The sequence below is a fragment of the Gallus gallus genome, chromosome 1 (assembly GCF_016699485.2).
Source record: "Gallus gallus isolate bGalGal1 chromosome 1, bGalGal1.mat.broiler.GRCg7b, whole genome shotgun sequence".
Classification (NCBI taxonomy): domain Eukaryota; kingdom Metazoa; phylum Chordata; class Aves; order Galliformes; family Phasianidae; genus Gallus; species Gallus gallus.
Genome location: NC_052532.1, coordinates 73867521 through 73893805, shown reverse-complemented (window position 1 = coordinate 73893805; position 26285 = coordinate 73867521). Strand labels below are relative to the sequence as shown.

The 26285-nt window shown below is 43.8% G+C and overlaps 2 long non-coding RNA genes across 2 annotated transcripts in view; one reads left to right on the top strand and one right to left on the bottom strand.

Annotated features, from left to right (window-relative positions):
- Positions 1-22666, bottom strand: part of LOC101748699 — a 28849-nt gene extending 6183 nt beyond the window's left edge. The window contains exons 1-3 of the long non-coding RNA XR_005845117.1: positions 22313-22666; positions 4595-4726; positions 4327-4444 (exon numbers count right to left, since the gene is read on the bottom strand). This is a non-coding gene — a long non-coding RNA (uncharacterized LOC101748699). The remainder of the gene's footprint in view (positions 1-4326; positions 4445-4594; positions 4727-22312) is intronic.
- Positions 13111-19085, top strand: LOC121109364. Its single transcript, XR_005845119.1, has 3 exons — positions 13111-13537; positions 17988-18054; positions 18454-19085. It is a non-coding gene; the product is annotated as an uncharacterized LOC121109364 (long non-coding RNA).
- Positions 22667-26285: the final 3619 nt, after the last annotated feature.

Below are 26285 nucleotides of genomic sequence, written 5' to 3'. Positions count from 1 at the left end.
ACCCTACCTATAGTGACATCCTGTGTCACAGTCTGAATTATTTCTGGTATCTGGCTGTAGTGGAGATGCCAGGAGCATCAAGACATTGTTTCTACCATTATATTACTGGCTAAAGGAAATCGTATTGCCTGCTATTGCTGTGTCTGGGCAGAAGGTCAATGCTCAACCTCTTGTTTTCTCTGTTGCAATAGTAAGCTTCTGTCCATTACCAGCCTACCATCTCATGTCTCGCTAGTTGTTCAGATATAGTCTTCTGTTTCCCTCCTTTCACTTGCTTCATTTCACTCCTGTTTTCTTTAATCAAAGCCACTTCAGTTGTTGGACAGTACTTCACTTTCTTCTCATTTTACCATTTTACATGTTGAGCTGTGTTCCTTCCAAACAGCCATGCCTATACCCAGCTCCCACACTTTTCACTGAAGATCCATATTTCCATTTCTCTCCTTCACTGGAGTGTTTTAAATGAGCCTAGCTTTCTGGGAGAGAGCACAGGATGCCTTCAGTGGTGAGCTGGAGGTCTGTTTTTGTTTTTTATTTTCCCTTTCTTCTTCAGTTCTATTCCAGGTGCATAAACACTTCTCCCTACACTGCTTGGTGAAACAGTAGCTGGATGGCTGGGCCCAAGGAGTTGTGGTCAGTGGAGTAAAATCCAGTTGGTGGTCAGTCGTAAGTGGTGTCCCCCAGGGCTTGGTACTGGGGCCACTACTATTTAACATCTTTATTATTGATCTTGATGAAGGGATTTAGTGCACCCTCGGTAAGTTTGCAGACAACACCAAGTTGGGAGGGAGTGTTGATCTGCCTGAGGGGAGAAGGCTCTACAGATGGACCTGGATAGACTGGATCAATGGGCCAAGGCAAACTGTATGAGTTTCAATAGGACCAAGTGCTGAGTCCTGCATTTTGGTCAAAACAATCCCAGGCAATGCTACAGACTTGGGGAGGAGTGGCTGGAAAGCTGCCTGACAGAAAGGGACCTTGGTGCACTGATGGACAGTCAGCTGAATATGAGTCAGCAGCGTGTCCAGATGGCCAAGAAGGCCAATGGCATCCTGGTTTGTATCAGGAATGGTGTGGTGAGCAGGACTAGGGAAGTAATCCTGTCCCTATACTTGGCACTGATGAGGCCCCACAGTGAGTACTGTGTTCAGTTTTGGGCATCTCAGTACAGAAAGGACATTGAGGTGCTGGAGCAGGTCCAAAGAAGGGCAACAAGGCCCTTGTGAAGGGCTTGGAGAATATGCCCTCTGAGGAGAGACTGAAGGAACTGGGGCTGTTTAGTCTGGGGAAAAGGAGGCTGAGGGGAGACCTTATTGCTCTCTTTAAATACCTGAAAGGTAGTTGCAGTGAGAGCAGGGTTGGTCTCTTCTCACTGATGATAGGTGACAGGATGGGGGGAAATGGCCTTAAGTTGCACCAGGGGAGATTTAGGCTAGATATCAGAAAAAAACTTCTTTATAGGAAGGGTTATTAAGCACTGAAACAGGCTCCCTAGGAAGGTGGTTGAGTCACCATCCCTGGATGTGTTTAAAAACTGTCTGGATGTGGTGCTCAGGGACATGATTTAGCAGAGGGTTGTTAGAGTTTGAGTAGTACGGTTAGGTTGTGGTTGGACTTGATGATCTTTAAGGTCTTTCCCAACCTAAGGAATTCTATGATACTATGAGTTCTCCAATACCCCAAAATGCCGAGGAATTCCTGCAACTGCTTTGCTGTTGTAGGTATTGAGAATGCCCTGTCTATAATTGCATTGGGCAAAACCTTGATCTTGCCTTACCAAATGATCCCCAGAAATTTGACCAATAGTCCTGGTCCTTGTACCTTTTGTGGGTTTATTGCCTGTCCTTTTCCTTGCAAGTAGTCTGATAATGAACTTACTGCTTTTTTCAGCATTTCTATTGAGACAGAAGTAAGTATAACAGTATGTTTTTTATACAGTCAGTCTTACCAAATCCACCAAATCAAGTGTTACCAAATTATGATAGAAAGTTGGTGAGTGGACATATTCTTGTGGCAGGACCTGGAAGGTTTGCTGTCTACCCTCCCAAGTGAACACAAACTGGTCATATGCCCTATGAGGAGAGACTGCAGGAAGTGGGGCTGTTTAGTCTGAGGAAGAGAAGGCTGAGGGGATTCTTCTTCAGCAATTGGAACACTGAAGAACTCATTAGCCAGATCTAAGACACAATGATAGGTTTCTATTTCTCTATTTAATGTGTCCGTGAAGGAGCCAATGTTAGGTACTGCTGAGTGAATTGCCAGGGTCACTTCGTTTAGTTCCCTATAATCTATCATCATTTTCCAGATGCCATCACGTTTCCAGACCAGCCATATAGGGGAGTTGTAGGAGCTGTGCAAGCATCTTAAAATCCCCACCTTTTCCAACTCTTGAATTGTTCCGGTGATTTCTGGCTGTCCTTCCGGGAGCCTGTATTGCTTCATATTAGTCATCTGGCGCGGTTGGGGCAATTGAATAAGATCATGTTTTGCATAACCCTGCAAGATTGACTGTACTGCCTGGATAATAATACTTCATATTCATAACCTCTCCAATATTAGTTCAGAGAGTCAGTCCTCATAATATATTTATATCTGATATATATACTCCTGGATTGTTTTTGACAAATACTTTGTAATCCTGAGGAAGTAGATGTCCCACACCCAACTTTAACCAAATTTGCATTACAGGCATCACTTTTCCACCATATCCTCCTGTAATATGTACCATATACCAGGAATTTTTGATGGGTCACTACAGACTGTTGACATCTCAGCTCCCACATCCACTAATGTTATTAGTCTTCGTATATTCTTTCAGAACTGGTATTTTGTCAGCTCAACATAGGGCCTCCAGTTCCCTTTGGAGGCCCTAATCCAAAGGAACCTTGGCTTCCCCTTCGTGCCACGAGTTGAGAAATCCCTAGGTCTTGTTCTTCTGGAGGCTTGGCCACAGCTGCCCAAGCCCCCTGTTTTAGGCTGTCTTCTAGCCTACGTGCCTGTGAAGGGATTCTATCTATAGTCTTGATACCTTCCTTTCTAGTGTGGGAAGGTGTAAAGCATTGTTTTTCATTTAGTTGCCTCCACAGGTTTAGGAGGACATGGTTATACTAGTTATCAACTTTTGCTAAACTGTACCCCAGACCGCATGACGTCATTTCACATTTGCTTTTGGGAGACTCTCACAGGCCCTTTGGGAAGGGTCTTCAGGCTTGGAATTCCAAAGGTCAGTATTCCTTTTCCTGCACTACTCGAATGTTGCACTTTGATCTTAGGCGCTAAGTCTCACTGAGGTCAGCCACTAATTGAGCAGCGTGTTGAATTACTGCCTTGGGGGCTACTAAAGGATTTAAGATTGCTACAAGTGACCCATAATGATGGGAGGAAGCTTCCTGTAGAATCGGGTCTCTCATCGCCACAGTGAATTTGACTAAATCAAGACTTTCAAAAGTGTCCTCATAGGTAGATTCCCTAATGCATATATCCGAGATATAATCCTGGAGCAGTGCTATAGCATTCCATAGACCGCTATGGATAGGCAAATCCAGTTTATTAGGCCATGTTATTCAGCATACAGCTATAAACCACTGAATTAATGAGTGTTTTTCCTCATTATGCAATACAGTGGCATATAGTCTTTGTCTGAGGGCAGGGTGAGTGGTATTAGCGGCAAGTTTAGAGATTTCTGGACCATTTACAACAACGCTCTCTGCCCCCATATCCCATAAGTGGAATAACCATGCTGGCACATTGTCTTGGTTTCTGCCTGATTCTTTGCACTAAATCCATTAGTGCAGCTGCTGTATATGGGCAAACTGTTACATGTAGTGCCTTCTGGGAGGAGGGGCCACTGGTCAGAGGCACGCACACTAGCCTATCTTCCATCTTTTTTGTTTTCTTTGTTCCTATAGATCAGATCTCACAAGGATCCAGCTCAAGTGGAGCCTCAAGATCCAACTTCTTGTTTTTCTTGTCTACCAAATCTGGGTTATACAGGCCTGTTTGTTCAGGGGCCTTCATAGTTTCTAGTCATATATTCTGGATTTTTTTTCAAGGGAGTAGCCAGAGTTGCTTTTTTTTTCAGTTAATATGAGAAGCTGTTGTTCAAGACTTTCGATTGGGTGATGTAGCAATTAGCTTTCATTTTCCAGGGTGTTCTTTGATAGGTCCAGTCATTTCAAAGCCATTAACAGTGTCCACATCACGGTGGACACAGCCAGCTGTCATTCTTTTGTAGTCAATATATTTTTACTAAGACCATGAAAGTATTCTGCCATGCGGGTTAGGAAGTAAAAAATAGTGCTCCCATCCCACAAGGGGCCACATTACCTGTATCACAACCCACGAGTTTTACTTTGCTGCTTTGTTTTTTTTCCTTTTTCTCTCCCCCACATTGGGAGTGGGGTGGGAAGGGTGAGCGGACGACTGTGTGGTGCTTAGACATCGCCTGGTTAAACAACAACAGGATGTTTGAGAGAGCCATACCACACACACACACACACAAAAGAAAGAACACTATTGGTTATTCATTATTAAAGTGATGAACAACAAAGTGAGAATATGTGAAATGTTGGAAAAGAGAAAGAAGTGACATTACCTTGTAAGGGAACCTGTAAATTCTCCAGCTTGTTTCTGTTAGTGATCCACCAGTGCCATGTAGCCAGTGCAAGAGTATGTGGAAGGAGAAAGCATCTGCTTCATTAGGGTTATCCAATCAAGAATTCTTTTGCTGCAAGCATGATAATAAAGGGGAAGAGATAAAAAAAAAAAAAACATGCATAGACATAGCTTCAAGCTGCACCAGGGAATATTCAGGCTGGACATTAGGAAATACTACATCTCTGAAAGGGTGGTCAGGCACTGGAATGGGCTGCCCAGAGAGGTGGTGGAGTCACCGAGCCTGGTGGTGTTTAAAGAGCATTTGGATGTTATGTTGAGGGACATGGTTTAGCGAGAACCATTGGTGAATGGCAAATGATTAGACTGGATGATCCTGTGGGTCTTTTCCAACCTTAGCGATTCTATGATTCTATAAATCTGATAGATAAGGGATAACAGAGGCAATGGCAAAGACCGAAAGTCTTCAGCCCCTTCTTAATGGGCCATCAAGAGACTCCAGACACAACTTTTGACAAGGCTACCCTGTGCTTCGTAACTGATAAGAAGGGGGAAAACAGAGGAACAGGAAGATTTTGGGATATTTGGTGAGGCCCTGTGGAACAGCAGAGAACTTGGTAAGGAACATTTAGGGGAAGGGGATCAGGGAAAAACAAATGGGTGAACAGAGGTTCTAGAACAACAACACAGCAGCAGCAACAGCTGTGTCCATTGGCCTGGGATAGAGGCCCTTGGGTCTCTGGAGGCTCAGGGCTGGGCTCTAGCACAAAGGAAGGAGAAAGCACTGGGTTCTGGAACTTCTGGAAGTGATGGCCACTTATAGCATCTCTTAACATCCACCAGTGAGAGCTTGGAGTCAGGCAGCAGAACTTCCACTTAAAGCATCTCTGCAGACACATGCATATATGTTATGTTTTAAAGGTATTTCCAAATAAACAAAGAAAAGAATAACAAAAAGCAACTGTGGAAAAATACATTTCAATTTGTTACTTGTTCCATGTTAAGGTAAGTTGTTAGATGTTGCCTGCACTGTTTCATGTCACCGCCTTTACGTTATGTATCAGTATTAAGACAGAATAAGAAAGATTTTAGAAAGATTGGCCTGGAACTATCCATAAAGTCCTGAAAGCAAGTCAGAAAGTCAGGAAAGATGAGGGAGCATCCCAACAGGCAGTTCAAGTGTTCTCTTTATATTTGAGGTGGAGAAGTTACCAAGTATTTGGCTCTGTCAACACAAATTAGGATGAGGGAGACCTGGCCTGCAGAACAGCAATGGCCTAAGAAACCATATTGAATTAGTGCTCTCCATAATCAATGGAGGGTGCCGGGCAGATTTATATAATGGACAATATGGAGCATGGGTGTCCAAACTTTTGGCCTACTTGGGCCACCTTGACTGAAGAGGAACTGTCTTGGGCTGCATAGAGGTAGATCATTCTGACACTAATGCCTCATATTTATTTCCATGGAAATGACAACAAATACAAAGAGTAGAAAAACACTCTTTGATAGAGAAAATTCTCAGCTATAAAACACTGTTTTTCAATGTAGTCACTGCCATTAGCTATGCATTTTTGCCAGTGATGTACAAGAACAAGCATGTCATGCTCGTAAAAATCTACATCACTCACTGGAGATGACCCACTGTCACTGTCACTGTCACTGCTGCTAAAACACACCACCCACAGCCTCACTGTGATGACATCCCCTGTTTGGTCTACATAAATGTTCAGCAAGCAGCAGTGAATGTCAGTGGATGCTATTTTCTCTACATAAAGGAATTAAATTCCACACCTTTGCTTTATATGTACTCCCATTTCATACTACATTTTGTTGGACTGTCCCTCTGCTGCCATCTGCCATATGGCAACAAAATTTAATGGAATATTGGTGGGAAGGTTCACCCTCTTCACCCTCTACTGCCATATCACCAACGTTTATCTCTGAGATAGTAGGCCACCATAACAAAACAGGAGGCATTACTCTCAGAGCAGCGCTCAAAAATATATAATATCGTTAATGTATATAAGAAACAAAACTTATTTTTTATTGTTTTTTTTTAATAAAACATAACAAAGAGAGCAACAAAACAAGTGGGTTATTTGACTTTGTTTTTGTGAAACAAACACATGTCTGTTTGATAGCAGTGGTTGCAATTCTTAGTGAGTTCTCAAGGTGTTTGTCAGAGATGTTTGATGAACTCTTGTACTATTCTTGCACGTCATCCTTGAAAATAGTTGTTCACAAATGTACATGGTGCCAGAAAACAATGACTTGAATCAAGCGTGATTGTTAAGCAGGGGACATTTTTTTTTCTGGTGAAAGAAGTCTTATAAAAGTCTAGGACAGAGACATCATCAAATTTTTGACTTGAATATCTGATGCTGGGACATTCAAATAGTGGCACACACATTCGGCAAAAGCCACCTGGTTACTCAAGACTCAGGGATCTGCCAGTCGAGCTGTCCTGCTCAATTAAATCTACTGAACTATTTCTACCTCAGTGGGCCCATGACACTTCAGGCCATTAAGGAAGATATGCAACCAACAGATGGGCTTGGGATTGAGAAATGGACTTAACTATGAATGCTATTGCACAGGTTATCCATTTATGTGAAACATGTGCTGTAATTAAGCAAGCCAAGTGGATAAAACATCTTCTTTTTATGAAGGACGATGGCTGAAATATAAATACAGAGAAGCCTACCAGGTAGATTATATCATACTCCCACAAACTTACCATGGCAAACACCACGTGTTTTCAGTGGTGGAAACAATCACTGGATGGTGGAACCATATTCCATGCCTCATGCCACCACCCACCATACTAACCTTGAAAAGCAAATCTTTGGGAGACATGGCACCCCAGAAAGAATTGAGTTAGACAGCGGGACTCATTTCCAAAACAATCACATTAATGCTTGGGCCAAAGAGCATGGTATTGAGTGGGTATGTGTAGTGGAATTCCAGGGTCACAGCCTGAACCAGTGGGTGGGCTATGTGAGTGTGTGGGTGCCTGGAGTGGGAGGGTCGGTGGTCTGGAGCCACCCCTTCTGTCTCTACAATACTTCCTGTGCAGTCTGAGTCTGAGTGGGTCCCCCTCTTTGCCCCCGCCCTTCTCTCCAGCGGCGCGACGGTATGAACGGGGGAGGGTCATATTCCTCAGCTCGTCTCTCTCCACACTGTTACCGGGAGGGATGAGTCAATTCCTTTTTGATATCTTTTCCTCGAGTGCCTATTTCTCAAATAAAGGCTCTGTCATTGCTTTCACTTCTTCTACATTTTGGTGAGCCAGGCAGCCAAATATCTTTAAAGATACCCAATTGTAAGCCTCTTAAAATAATTACCATGACATTTTTGAACAATTTCATGGGATGGTTTGGATGGGGAAAGGCTAGCCCCATAAGTGAAGTTTTGCCAGGGCACATCCCGGGATTCCTAGGATCCCCATATCACAGGATTGCTTGTATTATTGAAAAATGGGCCATCACCCCTACGAGATGGAGGAAATGTTCAGGAGTCCCCAGCCCGCCTGGCTGAGCATTTCAGTAGTCTAAACAAAATGTACTCACTACACGAGAACGACAGTTAGCTGCCTCCACAGTGGCGTGGCCGCTGCTGATGGCCTTGAACCGGCTAAATATAACTGAAGCAGCTCTCACTGATGAAAATCAACTATTATGTGACCGTGTGGAAGAACTGGAAAGACAGGTTGCAATTTTGAGAGGGAAAAAACCTAACCCTATAATTCTCGTACAAAAAAATCCGAAACATCTCTCTAGAAATGACTGGCGATCCTATACAAGAGAATCCACATGAACTGGATTCAGAAAATGAAAGCACTAAAAAGTTGGATCTTGAGGCTCCACTAGAGCTAGATCCCTTTGAGATCCGACCAGTTGTAACTCAAAAAACAACAACAACAAAAAAAAAAAATGCAGGACAGGCCAGTGGGGCTGCCCCCTGACTGGTGGCCCCCTGCCCAGAGCATGCTACATATAACAGCTCACCCATACACAGCAGCTGAATTAATGGATTTAGTGCAATGGTTTAGACAAAAAACGAGAGAGAGCATGCCAGCGTGGTTGCTCCGATTATATGACATGGGGGCAGAAAGTGTTGTGGTGAATGGACCAGAAATTTCAAAACTGGCATCCATTACTACTCACCCAGCCCTCAGGCAGAGACTATATGCAGCTGTGCAACACAATGAAGAAAATCATTCACTGATTACAGGGTTAATGGCCGCATGCCATGCAACATGGACAAATAAGACTGACATACCATTAAATACCGGCCTATGGTCCTCTATGGAGGACTTACAAAACTACATTCAAGAATTAGGCATGAAGAAGGCAATTTATGAGGTGGATTTTGAGAGCCCAGACATGATAAAATTTTCAGCAGGAATGAGGGACCTCATCCTGCAGCAAGCTCCACCACATCAGTATGGTACTTTGGTATCCATACTGAATCCCCTAGTGGCCTCAGAGGCCATTATACAACAGGCCGCCCAATTGGTGGCAGATCTGGGGGAGACAGAGTGCCTGCGGGCCAGGCGCAATGTCCGAATGGTGGTGGAAAAGTCGGACATCCATCTGCCACCACGACCTAGGAGACCTGCCCCTAATGTAATTCAATCTGGACCCATCCGGGTCTCAAGAAAACAAATGTTCACTGACCTGATTAGGGCAGGAGTTCAATTTCAATAGAACGATGGACAGCCCAACCAGGTCTTATTACAACTATGGAAACAGTTACCAAACAGTCAGAGATTCCAACACTCCCCTAAAAGGAAAGGAGTTAGACTCATAGGATGGATTCCACAAAACACGTGGAATCTACAAGACTTCGTAGTCCCATCAAAAAAGCATAAACCTCCTCAGGTGGCCTGGGCAGCCACAGTCGAGCTATCAGAGGAAAAAGACTTAGGGATTGCAGAGCTGATGGCATGACAGGGAGCCAAAATTCCCCAAGACTAGGGTCTCTAGAGGAGACCTGAGACCCTATGTTGAACTAACGATTCATTGGTCCTGAAAGAATGCGCAGTGGGTTATGGCATTAGTAGATACTGGGGCAGAAACATCAATTATATATGGTGACCCAAACCAATTTTCAGGCTCTAAGGCAATGATAGGTGGGTTTGGGGGGCAGATGATCCCCGTAACACAAACATGGTTGAAACTGGGGGTTGGGCGTCTACCACCCCGGGAGTACAAGGTGTCTATCGCCCCAATTCCAGAGTACATATTGGGGATTGATATCCTGTCGGGTTTGACTCTCCAAACACTGTGGGAGAGTTCAGATTAAGGGAAAGATGTATTAGTATCCGGGCAGTGCAGGCAATCATAAGGGGTCATGCAGAAATTGAACCTATTTGTTTGCCACAACCACGCCGGATCACAAATACAAAGCAGTATAGACTCCCGGGTGGGCAAGAAGAAATTACCAAGACTGCGCAGAAGCTGGAGAGAGTAGGGATCATTAGACCTGCACACAGCCCATACAACTCCCCCATATGGCCAGTCAGGAAGTCAGATGGTACGTGGCAAATGACAGTAGACTACAGAGAACTAAATAAAGTCATGCCACCGATCCATGCGGCTGTACCCAACATCGCCTCCCCCATGGATACATTAAGTAGAGAAATAGAAACATACCACTGCGTCCTGGATCTAGCAAATGCATTTTTCAGCATTCCAATTGCTAAGGAGTCCCAAGACCAGTTCGCATTCACATGGGAGGGCAGGCAGTGGACTTTTCAAGTTCTACCTCAGCGGTACATGCATTCACCTACTTTTTGTCATAATTTGGTGGCACGTGACTTGGCAAATTGGAACAAACCATCTACTGTCAAAATGTACCACTACATCGATGATTTGATGTTAACGTCTGACACAATCGAAGCATTAGAGAAGACAGTACCATCATTAATTACTTATTTACAGGAAAAAGGATGGGCTATAAACCCACAAAAAGTACAAGGACCAGGGCTATCAGTTAAATTCCTGGGTGTTGTCTGGTCAGATAAGACTAAGGTGTTACCCAGTGCAATCACTGATAAGATCCAAGCGTTCCCGGTTCCTACGAAACCGAAGCAGTTGCAGGAGTTTTGGGGTATATTAGAATATTGGCGATCCTTTATTCCCCACTTAGCACAACTGCTAAAACCTTTATATCAATTAACAAAAAAAGGCCAAGTATGGGATTGGGGTAGAACAGAACAAGAAGCCTTCCAGCAAGCAAAAATAGCTGTTAAACAGGCCCAGGCGCTAGGTATATTTGATCTGACCCTTCCAGCCGAACTGGATGTGCATGTAACCCAAGAAGGGTTTGGCTGGGGGCTATGGCAGCGACAGAGTTCTGTTCGAATCCCAATTGGGTTCTGGTCACAGATTTGGCATGGAGCAGAAGAAAGATACAGCATGGTTGAAAAGCAGTTATTGGCTACCTGTTCTGCATTGCAGGCAGTAGAACCAATAACTCAGACCGCAGAGGTTATTGTCAAAACAACTTTACCAATTCAGGGGTGGGTAAAAGACCTAATCCACATTCCTAAGACCGGGGTGGCCCAATCACAAACAGTAGCACGCTGGGTTGCCTATCTTAGCCAAAGAAGCTGCCTGTCATCATCTCCACTGAAGGAAGAACTTCAGAAGATACTTGGGCCAGATATCACAGCGAGACACCTGAGGAAATAGTGGTTACTTATCCAGAAAAGAGTCCTGCACAGGAAGGGAAATACCCTATTCCAGAAGATGCCTGTTATACAGATGGATCCAGCAGAGGGAACCCAAGTAGGTGGCGAGCTGTCGCATACCATCCCTCAACTGAAACAATATGGTTTGAAGAAGGGGATGGACAAAGTAGCCAGTGGGCTGAGCTACGAGCTGTGTGGATGGTGATAACTCAAGAGCCTGGCAACAGTGCACTAAACATCTGCACAGATAGTTGGGCAGTCTACCGAGGGCTCACGCTCTGGATAGCACAGTGGGCCACTCAGGATTGGACAATCCATGCCCGACCTATCTGGGGCAACGATATGTGGGTTGATATATGGAACGTGGTTAGGCATAGAACCGTACGAGCATACCGCGTCTCTGGACATCAACCCTTGCAGTCACCAGGCAATGATGAAGCTGACACACTGGCTCAAATCCGATGGTTGGGAAGTACATCAGCAGAAGACATAGCCCACTGGCTGCATCAGAAATTATGGCATGCAGGAGAGAAAACCATGTGGGCAGCAGCTAAAGCATGGGGGTTGCCCATACAGTTACCAGATATTGTCCAGGCATGTCAGGACTGTGTCGCTTGCTCACGAATGAGACTAAGACCTCTGCCGGAAACTACAGCCCATCTCACTAGAAGACACAACCCATTACAGCGATGGCACATTGATTATATAGGTCCCCTTCCTCTATCTGAGGGGGCCAGATATGCCATAACTTGTGTTGATACAGCGAGTGGACTGATGCAAGCCTATCCTGTAGCAAAGGCAAACCAAGCCTATACCGTCAAAGCTCTAACTAGATTGATGGCATCATATGGGACTCCTGAGGTTATTTAGAGTGATCAAGGTACATATTTCACAGGTGCAACTGTGCAGAAGTGGGCTGAAGACAATAACATTGAATGGCGGTTTCACCTGCCCTACAATCCAGCGGGAGCAGGCCTAATAGAAAGATACAATGGGATCCTGAAGGCTGCTCTGAAAGCAGATTCACAGTCCTTGCGGGGGTGGACCAAGAGGCTTTATGAAACCCTGCGAGACTTGAATGAGAGACCAAGAGATGACAGACCCAGTGCTTTAAAAAATGTTGCAGACAACTTGGGCCTCCCCACTTAGGATACAAATTACAAGCAAGGACACCTCACTCAAGCCACAAGTTGGCACCATGAATAATCTTCTGTTCCCTGCCCCTGGTGACCTAGAGCCTGGGAGACACAAGGTAAAATGGCCTTGGAAGGTGCAAGCAGGACCAAAATGGTGTGGTCTCCTTGCACCTTGGGGGAGATTGTTAGAGGTTGGGGGATCAGTAAACCCTTCAGTAATAGGTGCATGGCCAACAGAGGTAGTAGTTGACACCCCTGTTTTCATTGCAAAGGGGACATTAATCATGTCCATGTGGCAAATTAGAACCCCCCCCCTTTGGTACCTGATATAGTGATTCAGTCGCAGATTTCGGGCCAAAGAGTGTGGTATCAAAGGCCAGGACATGCCCCGATACAGGCGGAGGTCTTGACTCAAGACCGAAATACAGCCTGCATCTTACCATGGAGGGCAGACCTACCCCTCCTCGTACCTATTAAACATCTGTTTTACTCCCCTTGAGGTTCTAAGTTCACAGGATGGCCAGCAGGAGCAACATCACTCAAATATGCCTATGAGGAAACATCATGGCACCCTGTGATGCACTGCTGAACTTTTGGGAACTGGTGAGCATGAATCAGAAGCACTACTGGTCCTTGAAAAAGATAAGCCTCGAGAAAGAACATCAAGCAATGACCCAACAGAACCATAAAGGGGACTGCCACTGATTGCCTTTATTGTCTTGACATCCTGTATTGCGGCAGGTGTTGTGTATGCGTCACAATGTGCATTGTGTCTTGGGCCACCAGGTTGCAGGGGCTCACCCCCTACCTGCTCAGTCATTGGTTCATGCTGTGAAGGGGTGGAGTGTAGTGGAATTCCAGGGTCACAGCCTGAACCAGTGGGTGGGCTACATGAGTGTGTGGATGCCTGGAGTGGGAGGGTCGGTGGTCTGGAGCCACCCCTTCTGTCTCTGCAATACTTTCTGTGCAGTCTGAGTCTGCGTGGGTCCCCCTCTTTGCCCTGCCCTTCTCTCCAGCGGCGCGCCGGTACAAACGGGGGAGGGTCATATTCCTCAGCTCGTTTCTCTCCACACTGTTACCGGGAGGGGTGAGTCAATTCCTTTTTGATATCTTTTCCTCGAGTGCCTATTTCTCAAATAAAGGCTCTGTCATTGCCTTCACTTCTTCTACAGTATGTCACATGTGTCTCTCAACCCTAGATCTGCCCTGGAGTGTAGCATCTTCGCTATGCTATCTTGGAGGGAAGCGACTCTGTAAGGGATGCCTTTCCATTTTCCTCACCAGATATTGCTAGGATGAGTGTAGGCAGTAGGCTAACAACTTTTGCAAAAGAGACAGAGGAGTGAGGCAATGCTTCTTCCTAGAACTACATCTTTATTTCTGCTCACTCTTCCTGTCCATCCCCATCCCACTTGTGAAGGGGAAGGGGGAAAAAAGGGCCTTTCTACAGCAGCTCTGTCTAACTACTCTTCACAAGTATTTCTCCACATCCCTGGAATGGAAATGACGAGCCTTTCTGAAGCTCTTTTGTCACAAGGGAAACTGTCACTACCCATGAAGATAAACTTGACAGCGCTATGTTCCTGCTTGCATCACAGGCTCTGTCTCCCTTCATTCCACTCCATACGTTTCTATACCTCCTCCTCCTCCAGTCCTGGAAAAAATTTGGTCACAGTACAAAAAAATCCTCAGGGATTTTGGTGGCAAATAGATCTGAGTACATTTCTTCAAGGATGGCAAAAAGCACATCATGGCATCAGAACAACCTCCCTGCAAGATTTTCCATCTCTGCTCAAAAAGTAGAAGAGCTTTGCAACAAAAATGAATGCAATAACTTTTCACAGGCAAAGCACAACATTTTCCACTAACTTTGTTTCAGAGTCAGCCAAACAATCTTCTCTTTGTTTCTTTTAGCACATTTCCAAATTAAAGATAACAAACTAGCACAAGGTAGAAAACCAGCATGAAAAAAAAGTGCACTTTAAACAGTCTTAGGAATAATGAGAAACCTTCCAGCAGGAGCAGAGAGAACCAGCCCCTTCTAAGATAAGAATGGTATGTGCATGGTGCTTACTGACATTATTTCAGGGCCTTTTGTCACTGAATGTAGACACTAAGCCCAGTTAAAACTCAGTAGAGGAACCTGATGTACCAAAATACAGTATACAGACTAATTCACATACTCCTCCCATCTTAATGGCTGTAAAGAACAGAAATAACTTCCCCTCCTTCTGACCACTGAAAGAAGATGGTCTTTGAATATGAAGCAATGAGGAACAGATATAAGCACCAATCTTGTAACATGAGCCATCTCTTCCCTTGGAGGAAAACTGCTGAAAGTCAGTGTAGCAGTGCAGAGAAGCAGGTTAAAAACCACAGTGGCCACTGATAAGGTGAGGGTGACACATGTGGCAGGAATTATTACTTGAAAATAATCTCCATTCACTCCCGGTCTTTCTGGAAACCACTGGAGGACAAGTTATTGATCTGATTAAGATTTCAGGACAACAGGAATGGATTCCATAAGCAAACCATCAGAAAAAGGAAGGCTAATAGATCCCACTGCTCAGTGATACAGGGAACCTACTGAGAAAGGACAAGAAGAGGACACAAAAAGGTTAATTGTTTTTCTTCTGCATTTGTTGATACCAGAACAGCTTGGGTATACGTTGAATAGAAAGCAGCTTTGCAGGAAAACACGTGAGCTCGTCATGGCCCATAAATAAAACTTGAGTTTATAGGCTGCCCTTCAAGCAGAGAGTGGGAGCCCCATTCTATGCAGTGTTAGGAAGGGAGTAGGGAGAGTAAGGGAACTGATTCTTCCCCTCCAATTTGGAACTTGTGCGGTTACAGCTGGAGTAGTGCGCCCTTTGAGTTCCCCAGCAGAAGAAGGATGTTGACACCCTGGAATAAGTTCAGAGAATGGACATTAGGATGGCAAGAAGGCTGGAGCATGATGTACCAAGGAGAGGCTGAGGGGGCTAACTTTATCCAGCTAGGAGCAGAGAAGACCTAGGGGACGACTTCTTGTTATTTTGGCACTGGATGCAGATTAAAGCCATATTAGGCAAACTGGGAAGTGAAGCTGGGATGACGTTTTTAAAAACGTTCTAAAGAATAAGATGTTCCAAGGAAAGTGTGCATCTTCCAAGCTCCAACCACCCCTTGCAGAGCTTGTCTGCAGCACTGATATCTTATTATCTTACTGGAATATGATCAACCTGGGACATTCAGGAAAAGCTCCTCAAAGGAGAAGGAAGAGTCTCAGGATCAACAAGAATAAAGGAAAGAAAAAAGGAAAGAAAAAAAACTAGTCCTGGAGTCAAACTCCAGATATGTTGTTTGGCACCTAACACCAAATTAAAACAAGGGTTTAAGCTCTGTGCCCAGCTCAGTGCTATGAATCACGCTTTTTTTTTTTTTTTTTTTGCATGACATCTCTCCTTCTGGAGCTGTCTCATCCACCTATACCCAGTAGTTTCTTAATGGCTGCCAAACCAACCCTCAGCTCCACAGATAGGATCTTAAGTGAGGAGAAATAACAGCAGCACCACTCTTTTTTTAAAAATTGAATTGCCTGAACAGGCAAAAGTTGCCTGCAAATAAAACATGGGCCTTCTCGAATCATCCCTCAGAGTTTAATGAAATATGCATACAGTTAACCTTGCATATTCCTGCTGGGACAGGCTTGCTGTGAAGATGTCAACACCCAATGCGTTAAGGTGGCAACAAACAAATACTACGCAATCTTGTACTCATGAAAATCCTTATATAATCATTTAGGTGCTACTGCTAGGGCAAGCATGGGAACAACTGTACTTGGCCTGTGGAATCCTGCTAGCCTCCTTAAGTTAACACAAAGGCAGTAAAGCAATTCCAGCACATCAGCATTTGTGGAACCAGACTCTAACTTTCAATGCTTTTTTTCTCTGATGAGCAATGCATAATATCTCTCCCACTCATTTTCAACAGAGTTCTAAACTCTAGTTCCTGCTTTTTGGAATTCTTTTTTTTTTTTTTTCCCCCCAAAGAAACAGGAATCTTAAGTTTGTCATAGCAACTGTCTCCTTAATGGTGTTATAAAGCCATTATCATGTTTCCGTTCCGCAGCCTTGAGAAACAGAAATTTCCATTTCTGCTTGTACACATCATCATATAATCACCCTCTGTAGAACTCCGGATTCGGTATCCACAGATTTTTAGGGTGTAGGCTGCCTTTACAAGAATATAATCTCCTTACTCTTTTCTCTCACATTCTGTCTGTGCAGTAGGCCAACCAGCCCCTGAGAACTAAGTATTTGCAAATAAGACTCTATCAGATTAACACTGTCAATGAAGTAAACGTAAATAAACTGACAGGTCTACAAAAACAAAATTATTGTTGACATCTTGACATTGAAGGAAACATAAGCAATATTGCTTGGTTGTATGAAGTGTTTAAGCATTCCAAAGCAGCCAATTTATTTTCCAGATATCTCAAAGTAAATCAAGTACTCCAGGCTTTTAAAAGCAAAATTCCTCTAATTTCCAGTAATTTCTTGGAAGCAGATTCTCTATGATTTTTCCCAAGGGAACTAGTTCATTTATTGATATTAATTCTAATCCTTCAGCTTTTTATCCAGTTGAGAAATTCCCCCTTAGCCTTTTTTAGCATAAAAAGTGGGAGGAGTTGTTTGACTAAAGTCTTAAGGATTCAATCTGTTTTTGTGAGTCCAAAATGGCCAGCAATTCTGCAAACAAAGATGATGAGATGCAGGTAACACATGACGCCCAGGCCGTAGGGACCAGTATAAAGACGTGTGCATTCTCCGCAAACAATGTACGGAGAAGGTTAAACAAAAAGATTTCCAAAGCTTTCTAAGAACTTCTGCACAGATTTTTCCTTCTGCAGCCAACCAGTGTTCCTGCCAAGTGAACATTATAAGGATCAGACTGCTTTCCATCCCAGTGGACTGTCTTGCTAGATATTTCTACATGGTAATCCATATAGACAGTCTGAAACAGGACTGCTTTCTTTCCACTCTCCTTGACATCTACTATGGGCAATTCTGACCTGAGTTTCATTCCTCTGCCTGTATTATTAGAAGGGTATTAGCGCTACTGAAAACCCATTAAAGGGTTTTGTTTCCAGTATTCATTCAACTATGTGTAAACCTATCCAACTCACACTGATAGATTCAGAGATACCAGTTGCCATGCTACATACTGCTAAGAAGATATGTCTCGTCAACTGTTCATTTCTGAGTTACACAGAACATTGCAGACAGATCTAGTTGAGATGGAACAGTGTGGAAACAACGCAGTATCAAGCTGCACATACTAGTCCTGCCTCACGTCAGATGAATTCCTCTGACCTCTTACACTCAACCAAATCATAACCCCAAGGAACACTACATGCCTGTCCCCCACTTTTTCCTCATTGTCTGTATCAGAAATACCGTGATGAAAATTTTGACTTACTACATTTACTTTACTACACTTACTTACCATTAAGGGTATGTTGTTTTATTTATTTATTTCTTCTGCTGTTTTCCCAGTCTACCGCTAAGGAGAAAGAGAATTTGCCTTCAGCTCTTAAGAGGAACCATGAGAATGAGCACCGAGGTCCTGTGCTTCTCTGCTTTCCCCCTTCCCAGTTTCTGGCTGCCAGAGAGGATGCTGAGTGATGCAGGCAGGGAGATGGTTGCTGAACATCCCCACCTCAGAAGAGCTTCTGAGTTTCACTGTTCCTCTGAAACTGGAACCTTCAGAGCACACAACCAAGGACCCTTGTCCCCAGTCATCCCAGGGGAGAGGGGCAGAGAGGGGGGGGCTGAGGAAAGCTTTCTCCCTATAGAATCTCAGTGTCTGACAGTATGCATTTTCCATTGGAAAACTGTTCTTGCAGAAGATTCCCAGCTAGCCGCAGTTAAAATGTCATTCCTAAATACTGGGAGGATCACCATCTTCATTGTTTCAAAGAAAGGATGTTTGATTCCCATTTCCCTCTCTTTTAATCAACAGGAGGACCAGTGAAGAAATTCCAGTAAAGACTGATTGTCCTGGAGTAAACCTACAGAAATTCCAGAGCAGCCATCAGGATTATTGTGAGTCAAGATCATGGTAACTGAGGGCCAAGGGACCCACAGAGTGCTGGCAAACACTACTCCATCTCAGGACAATACCTGTATGCAGAATTTGACTCAAGATCATAAAAAATAATGGACTAGACTCTTTTAACAGACATGAATTTAAATAAAAAACATCACCAAGATAGCTGCTTAAAGTCTGAAAAAGGGCTCTGGAAAAGCCACAGCAGTGATTATTTTCAAAGGTATTATAATGGATGGAGTTCTGAAAACCTAAACACTTCCGTGTGTCAGTGTTTGTGTTCTTCCAAATCATATCAGTGAATGTAATGTATATAAAATCAGAGACATAGACTACGACTGTAATTCAGATAATTGGTTGAGGAAGAAAAAGTACAAATCATCATGAAATGTATTTCTTTCTCTGCTGTTGACAAGTGATTGCCATTAACTGCACATGCAAACTCCAGACCAGAGAACTCCATAAGGATTTCCAAGCACTGCACACTGCCAAAACATCTCACTGATTTCTTAGGAAACTTATTGGTGCCTCCACGGGAAAAAAAAAAAAAAGAGAGAGAGAGAAGGGGAGGGGAGGGAAGGAGGGGAGGGGAAGGGAAGGGAAGGGAAGGGAAGGGAAGGGAAGGGAAGGGAAGGGAAGGGAAGGGAAGGGAAGGGAAGGGAAGGGAAGGGAAGGGAAGGGAAGGGAAGGGAAGGGAAGGGAAGGGAAGGGAAGGGAAGGGAAGGGAAGGGAAGGGAAGGGAAGGGAAGGGAAGGGAAGGGAAGGGAAGGGAAGGGAAGGGAAGGGAAGGGAAGGGAAGGGAAGGGAAGGGAAGGGAAGGGAAGGTTTTTTTTCCTTCTATGCTTACTACAGAGACATTACACTTAGCCTCAAGTTTAGTGTTTTATCCCAGATGCAAAGAACATTGCTTCCGGAGAAGACTGAGCTTATGCAAGAACTCATTAGTACATTTCCAGAAGCAACTGCTGTTTGTGTATTCTTGGTACACACAGAAAAAAAAAAAAAAAAAAAAAAAAAGCAGGTTTGATTTGCAAAGTACAGTTTGTTAGGGTCACACTCTCCAAGGTGTCTGCCTTAAAACCTGCCTGCACGTACATCAACACCAGCCAGAAGAAATTCATTTGAAATGAACAGAGCAGTTTAAGTGCAGAACATAGGGAAAGCAAGATCAGGTCAAGAGGCTCTTCAAAGGACAAAGGCAACAATATACTCTGAAACTTAGCTCCCATTTTGCAACAGCCAGTTGGGAAGAAAGTGAAGCTTCCAAGACTACACGCTTCACACAGCTTTGGAGACACAAAAGAGTGTGTGAGGATACCAAGTATACGTTTGTAATTTAATTGTCCAGTGCACAATGAGGAGGTTATCATATGACTCAGATTAGCCCAAGAGCTGTGCTGGGATAGTTAGTACTATGCATTCTGGGAAGATATAAGACTGTCAGATGGTCGGGATACAGCCATATATAATTCACACCTATTCCTGAAATAGTTTTCTTGACCAAGTTTGAGAAGGGAGGGAACATTCTTTTGTACTAGGGACAAAGCACAGATGTAGATTTCCTTATTGCTTTGTCATCAATTTGGTGAAACAAGCTGTAGGAGTAGGATAGAAAACTGATAACCCAGTTTTTGGCTTCATTTAAGTTCAAAGCAGAAGCTCCATGTTTGCTCCACAGAAACAGAATAGGACTCTTGGATGTCAGGGAAGGGGTGGGGTAAGACACAAACATAAGAAGAGTGACCCAGACGGGACATGAAGGAAATCTGAACCAGATGCTCTGCTCATATATTTGAACATAGGCCCATAGAAGATCCAGTTAAAATGTTCCATCTGTTATTATACATCTGTGTAGAGGAAACATTAAAAAAAAAAAAAAAGCCTAAACTATTTAAAGGTATCTCTTATAAATGTGTTAATATTCAACAGGAACAACAACTGTGTATACTTTTATCAATAGGCCAGAAAGTACATTGCTACACTGTATCCTAATACACAGACTGTATTTTTTGCTAACAAATATTATGTGAGAGACACAAAGGAGCAAGAGACTGAAGTCTGTAACAACCATTTCTCTTGTATAATGAATCAGAAGCTCCCCAGCTTAGGAGCTCTTCAGACCTGAAAGTTAGGACACATCTTGACACTTTTATGGACAGTTGCCATCTCCAAATTCTCTAACTATCCATATGGAGAGCTTCTGAGTATTTGGAGATATTTCCCTCTTCAATGCAAAACCCTAGTCCAGGCATGTCCAATATGCAGCCTGCGGCCACATGCAGCCCAGCATGACTTGCAATGAGGCCCACCCTTTCTCCACTGTTTGAAGTCAGTGGCTCTTTCCTGGGAAGAGGCTCCCTGGCATGTGCCTGCCACTCAGCAACAGCCAAACTGTCAGTGGGCTATTAACACTGTATTAATCAACTGAAACCAGGGCACCAGGAAGGCAGCAGCGCTTTCCTGGGAAGAGGCTCGCAAAACACTGTTTAAGCACCAGGTGCATGCCCATAAATGTGTCAAAAAAAAAAAAAACCCTTTTATTACAATGTTGATTCAGGCTTTTTTAGAAGATGGGGAAGAAAGGAGAGAGAGTAACTGTGGGGGTTAGTCACCCACTGGTTTGAACCACGACAGAACATTCTGCTGTATTACCCTCATAACAGCAATATCTACCATTTGGATCATACAAATACTGAAAAACTTTTTGACCTGTGCATAAGAGCCGTGGAATCGCAGAATCCTTAGTGTTGGAAGGGGCCTTTATATGTCATCTAGTCCAGCTCCCCAACAATGAACGGGGAAATGCACAGCTAGATCAGGCTGCTCAGAGCCTGGTCCAGCCTGGCCTTATGTTACCCCTGGAGAGGGATTCCACCACATCTCTGGGCAACTTGTTTTAGTTCCTCACCACCCTCGATGGAAAAGACATTTTACTAATATCCAACCTAAATCTCTCGTCTTTTAGCTTGAAACCATTTCCCTGTGTCCTGTTATCATAGACCCTGTTAAAGAGTCTGTCCCCTTCTTTCTCCTCTTTAGATACTGAAAGACCACTATTAGATCATATTAGAGCCTTCTCTTCTCCAGCCCCAGCTCTCTCAGCCTGTCCTTGTAGGAGAGGTGTTTCATCCCTGGGATCATTTTTGTGGCCCTCCTCTGGATGCATTCCAACTGGTCTATATCTTTCCAGTACTGAGGACTCCACATCTGGATGCTGTACTCTTGGTGATGCCTCACCAGCACAGAGTAGAGGGGAAGGATTGCCTCCCTTGACCTGCTGCCACACTTCTTTTGATGCAGCCCAGGATATGGTTGCAGGGGCTTATTGCTTGGTCATGTCTAGCTTGCCACACACTACATTTGGAATACCCAAGTGCTCACGCATCCTGCTTCTACCTAGCTTTATGTTGGCTCTGTGACAATGCTTTGGCCATGCTGATCTGATTTATATTTTTCAGCCTCACGCACACTATTCAGTCCACCTCTCCTTATTTCTGACTCTCTATTCCCCTGCAGGCTGCCTTATAATTCAAGGCATAAAGAATATGATCACAAAGCCCAGAGCTCACTTACTGCACAGTGCGCTGAAAGCCCATTGAATGCACCATGGAGATAAGAGTCTGACATCAGCTTTTCACAGCCAGTCCAATAGAAGTAAGTTTATGCAGGTGTTCTTTTTTCAACCCTTGAATTTCTATCAGTGACCAAAATACTGAAACAGCAGAAGAACATAGACTGGAGATGAAAGGAGTTTACAAGTAACATGGCTTACCTAGATTTGTATCAGTTCTCTGAGCACGGAGTCAGTTTGGATGCTAGCTGTTCACAGCTACTGAACAGTCAAAACTTCACTTTGATTCTAGCAAAGTCATTAAAAAAAAAAAAAAGGCATTTTTACTGGCATTAGTAATGACAGAGAATTTGTATGCTTTGCTGATAGTTCTTGCTTTATGGTCTCTCAGCAGAATATTAGAAAACATAAGTGGCAATTACGCCTCTTCATGTTTTACGTTTAGACATACACTGGGGATGCAAGACCCAGGTGAAATCTCATAGAAATTTCTTTGTGTAATTTCTTACCATAGTGGAAATGCTAAGTCACAATCTGAAACAGTGATTGAGCACCTGGTAGGAAGGCAGGGCCAACCCAGGGGAGCTAAGGTATGTGGAATGCACCCCTCCCTAGACCTCATTTAAGGGTTGGCAGTGCAAGCAAAGGTATTTCTCTTGAGATCTCTGTATATCTGAGGCCTTCTGAAGGTAAGCAACTTCTTTCCCTTATTTCTGTGCTTACTGCTGTTTTGTTTGAGTGAATCCTCACTTGCTACTGCTCTGCGGTCATTGCTGTTCTTACCACTGTGTTACAGTAGGTGAGCCAGGCAGGCATGACAGCAGTGCACATACTTAGGATGGTTTATCTTAAAAAGATAATGTGTTGGCTGGTCATGAGGATCCCTAATACCCTGAAGAAGGAAATTCTGAGGGAAACCCTGGGATTCTTGTGTTCCCTATGGCTGAGTGCTTCTCAAACTGTTGAAGACAGGGAACCTATAAGGGACAATGGTCCCGTTATTAAATCCCCTTTTAAGATGGCAGATTTTTTTTCTATAAAATAGAACAAACTTTCCTGATAACAGAAGAAAGAGTAGCAGTGGCATCCGCTGTAGTATGGCTGCTACAACCAACAATTAATGTCTATCATTTCCCTGAGGAAGGATTGAAAGATGAAAATGAGCTTTTAAAAAACCTGTATCAGAAAACTGAAAAATTAAATTACATTTCTGATGGGTCAAACTGCCTTGTCACTAAATGGCATTTCCCCTCTAAAATTAAGAACTGCATCATCAGAAGGGAAAAATGACTTAGGTAGACAGGATCCTTGGATTCTGATTGAATCTAAAACTAAAAGGAAAATCAAGCAGACTAGAGTCCAACTAGAGGATCTAGGAACCTCAAATCCTCTAGAAATATGACCAATAATAACTCAAAAAGCTAAAAGTCCAAGATAGACCAGCAGGGTTACCACTCAAGGAGTGACCCCCTGCCTGCAATACATTACATGTGACAACATGCTTGTACATGGCTGCTGAACTCGTGGATTTATTAAAACTGTTTAAATAAAAACTGTGAGAGAGCATACCAGCTTGACTCTTAAGATTATGGGACATGTGGGCCAAAAGTGTGGTTATTAATGAACAGGTGATTTTGAAACTTGTGTCTATCACCACACATCCGGCCCCCAGACAAAGAATATACGTGGCTATAATGCATAATCAGAAAAATAATTCTCTAATTCAATGGATAATGGCAGCATGTAGAATCACGTGGCCAAGTAAAAATGATGTCCCAGTAAATACTTATCAATGTACTTTGATGAAGGAACTTCGAAATTACATAAGAAAACTGGGAATGAAGGGGGAGATTAACTATGATATTTTTGAGAATTTGGACCTGGTGAAGTTCCCAGCAGAAATGAGAGACCTCATCTTACAACAGGTGCCTCCCCACCAGTATGGTACGCTAGTGTCCATACTAAACTCTTTAGAAGCCTCAGAGGCTATCATCCAACAAGTTGGTGGCTGATCTAGAGAAACAGAGCACCTATGGACCATGTGCAATATCCAGACATTGGAAGGTGTGGAGGTCCTCTCTAAAACTAGGAGATCCACCCCACAGACTTCTCAATCAGGACCCATATGGTTATCCTGTTAACAGATACTTAATGATTTAATCTGGGCTGTCGTTCAATTTGCAAAGGTTGATTGCCAGCCCAATCATGTCTTCCTCTAGCTATGTAGGCAGCTAGAGGAAAATTAGAAGTTTCAAGACTCCCCCAAAAATGCAGGAGTATAAATAATTGAACAAGTACCAATGTGAACATGGAACTTGGAAGATTTTGTAATTCCCAACAAAAGGAAAAAGCCCACTCAAGTGACCTGAGCCACCTGAGGAGAAAAAATGGGTGATTGCACAGTTACTTGTGTGATAGCAGATGTGAGAAGTCCTGCACCTAGGGCCAGTAGATGGGACTGGAGGCCTGAGGTTGAATTAACTAGTTTTTTTTGTTTGTTTTGGTTTTGGTTTTTTGTTTTTGTTTTTTTTGTCCCAGAAGAACATACAGTGAGTGATGACATTAGTAGACACAGTCACAGAAACCATGATTATTTATGGTGATCCAAATAAATTCATGGAAATAGGGTGATGATAGTTGGGTGCTGAGGACAGGCCATCCCTGTAACCCTGACATGGTTGAAGTTGGGGGTTGGACGTCTCCCACCCTGGGAATATAAAGCGTCTATTGCCCTAGTCCCAGAGTATATATTGGGCATAGATATACTGTGGGGTCTGACTCTCTAGATGACCATAGGAGAGTTCAGACTGAGAGAGAGATGTATTGGTATCTGGGCAGTGCAGGTTATATTAAGAGGCCATGTGAAACCTAAGCCTACTCACCTGCCAGGCCCATGCCAAATTACTAATACTAGTACTAAGTATAGACTCTCAGTGGGGCAAGAGGTAATCTCCAGAATGGTGCAGGAACTAGAAAGGTGGGAATCATAAGACCTGCACATAGCCTGTACAATTCCCTCATATGGCCAATATGGAAGTCACACGGTGCGTGGAGAATGACAGTGGATTACAGAGAATTAAATAAGGTCACGCTGCCCATCCATGCAACCATACCCAGTATTGCCTCCCTGATGAACACATGAACACAGGGAGATAGAAACCTACCATTGTGTCCTAAACTTGGCAAAAATATTCTTCATTCCCAGGAATGGACTATTCATGCCTGACCAACCTGGGGCAGACATACGTGTTTAGACATACGAAATGTGGTTCAACAGAGGACTGTACATGTCTACCACATTTGTGGCCACCAACCTCTACAGTCACTGGCAAATGATGAAGCCAATACACTGGCTTGAGTCTGATAGATTGAAGATTTGCCCTTTGAGAACATCACCTGCTGGTTACAGCAGAAGCTGCAGTATGCCAGACAAAAGACAATGTGGACAGCTGCTAAAGCATGGGGGCTGCTGATACAACTATCTGATACTGTCCTGGCATGCTGTGACTGCAATGCTTGCTCCAAGATGAGACCAAGACCATTGTCCAAATCAATAGCCCATCTTGCTAGAAGACACAGGCATCTCCAGTGACAGCAAGTTCACTTACATTGGGTCCCGCTCTTGATCTGAGGGGGAGAGATGTGCCCTGACATGCATCAACACAGCAAGTGGGCTAAGGCAGGCCTATCCAGTGCCAAGAGTGAACCAGGCATATACCTGGTTATACTCACCAAGTAGATGGCTGCCTATGGGACACCTCAAGTTATCAAGAGCAACCAGGGGACTCATTTCACTGGCACAGTGGCACAACTCTGGGAAGAAGAACACAACATTGAGTGGCAGTTCCACCTGCCATGTAATCCGACAGGGGCAGGCCTTATTGAATGCTATAATGGTATTCTTAAGGCTGCCCTGAAGATAAACTCTCAGTCCCTGTGGGGGTGGACGAAGAGACTCTACGAAATCCTGCGGAACCTGAATGAAAGTCCTAGAGATGGCAGACCCAGTGCTCTGAAGACACTACAGACAACATGGGCCTCCCCACTTAGGATCCAAATTATGGGCACCGATAATCAGGTGAGACCTCAAACTAGCACTGAAAATAATCTTCTGCTACCTGCCCTTGAACACCTAGAACTAGGTACCCATTAAATAGTATGGCCTTGGAAGGTG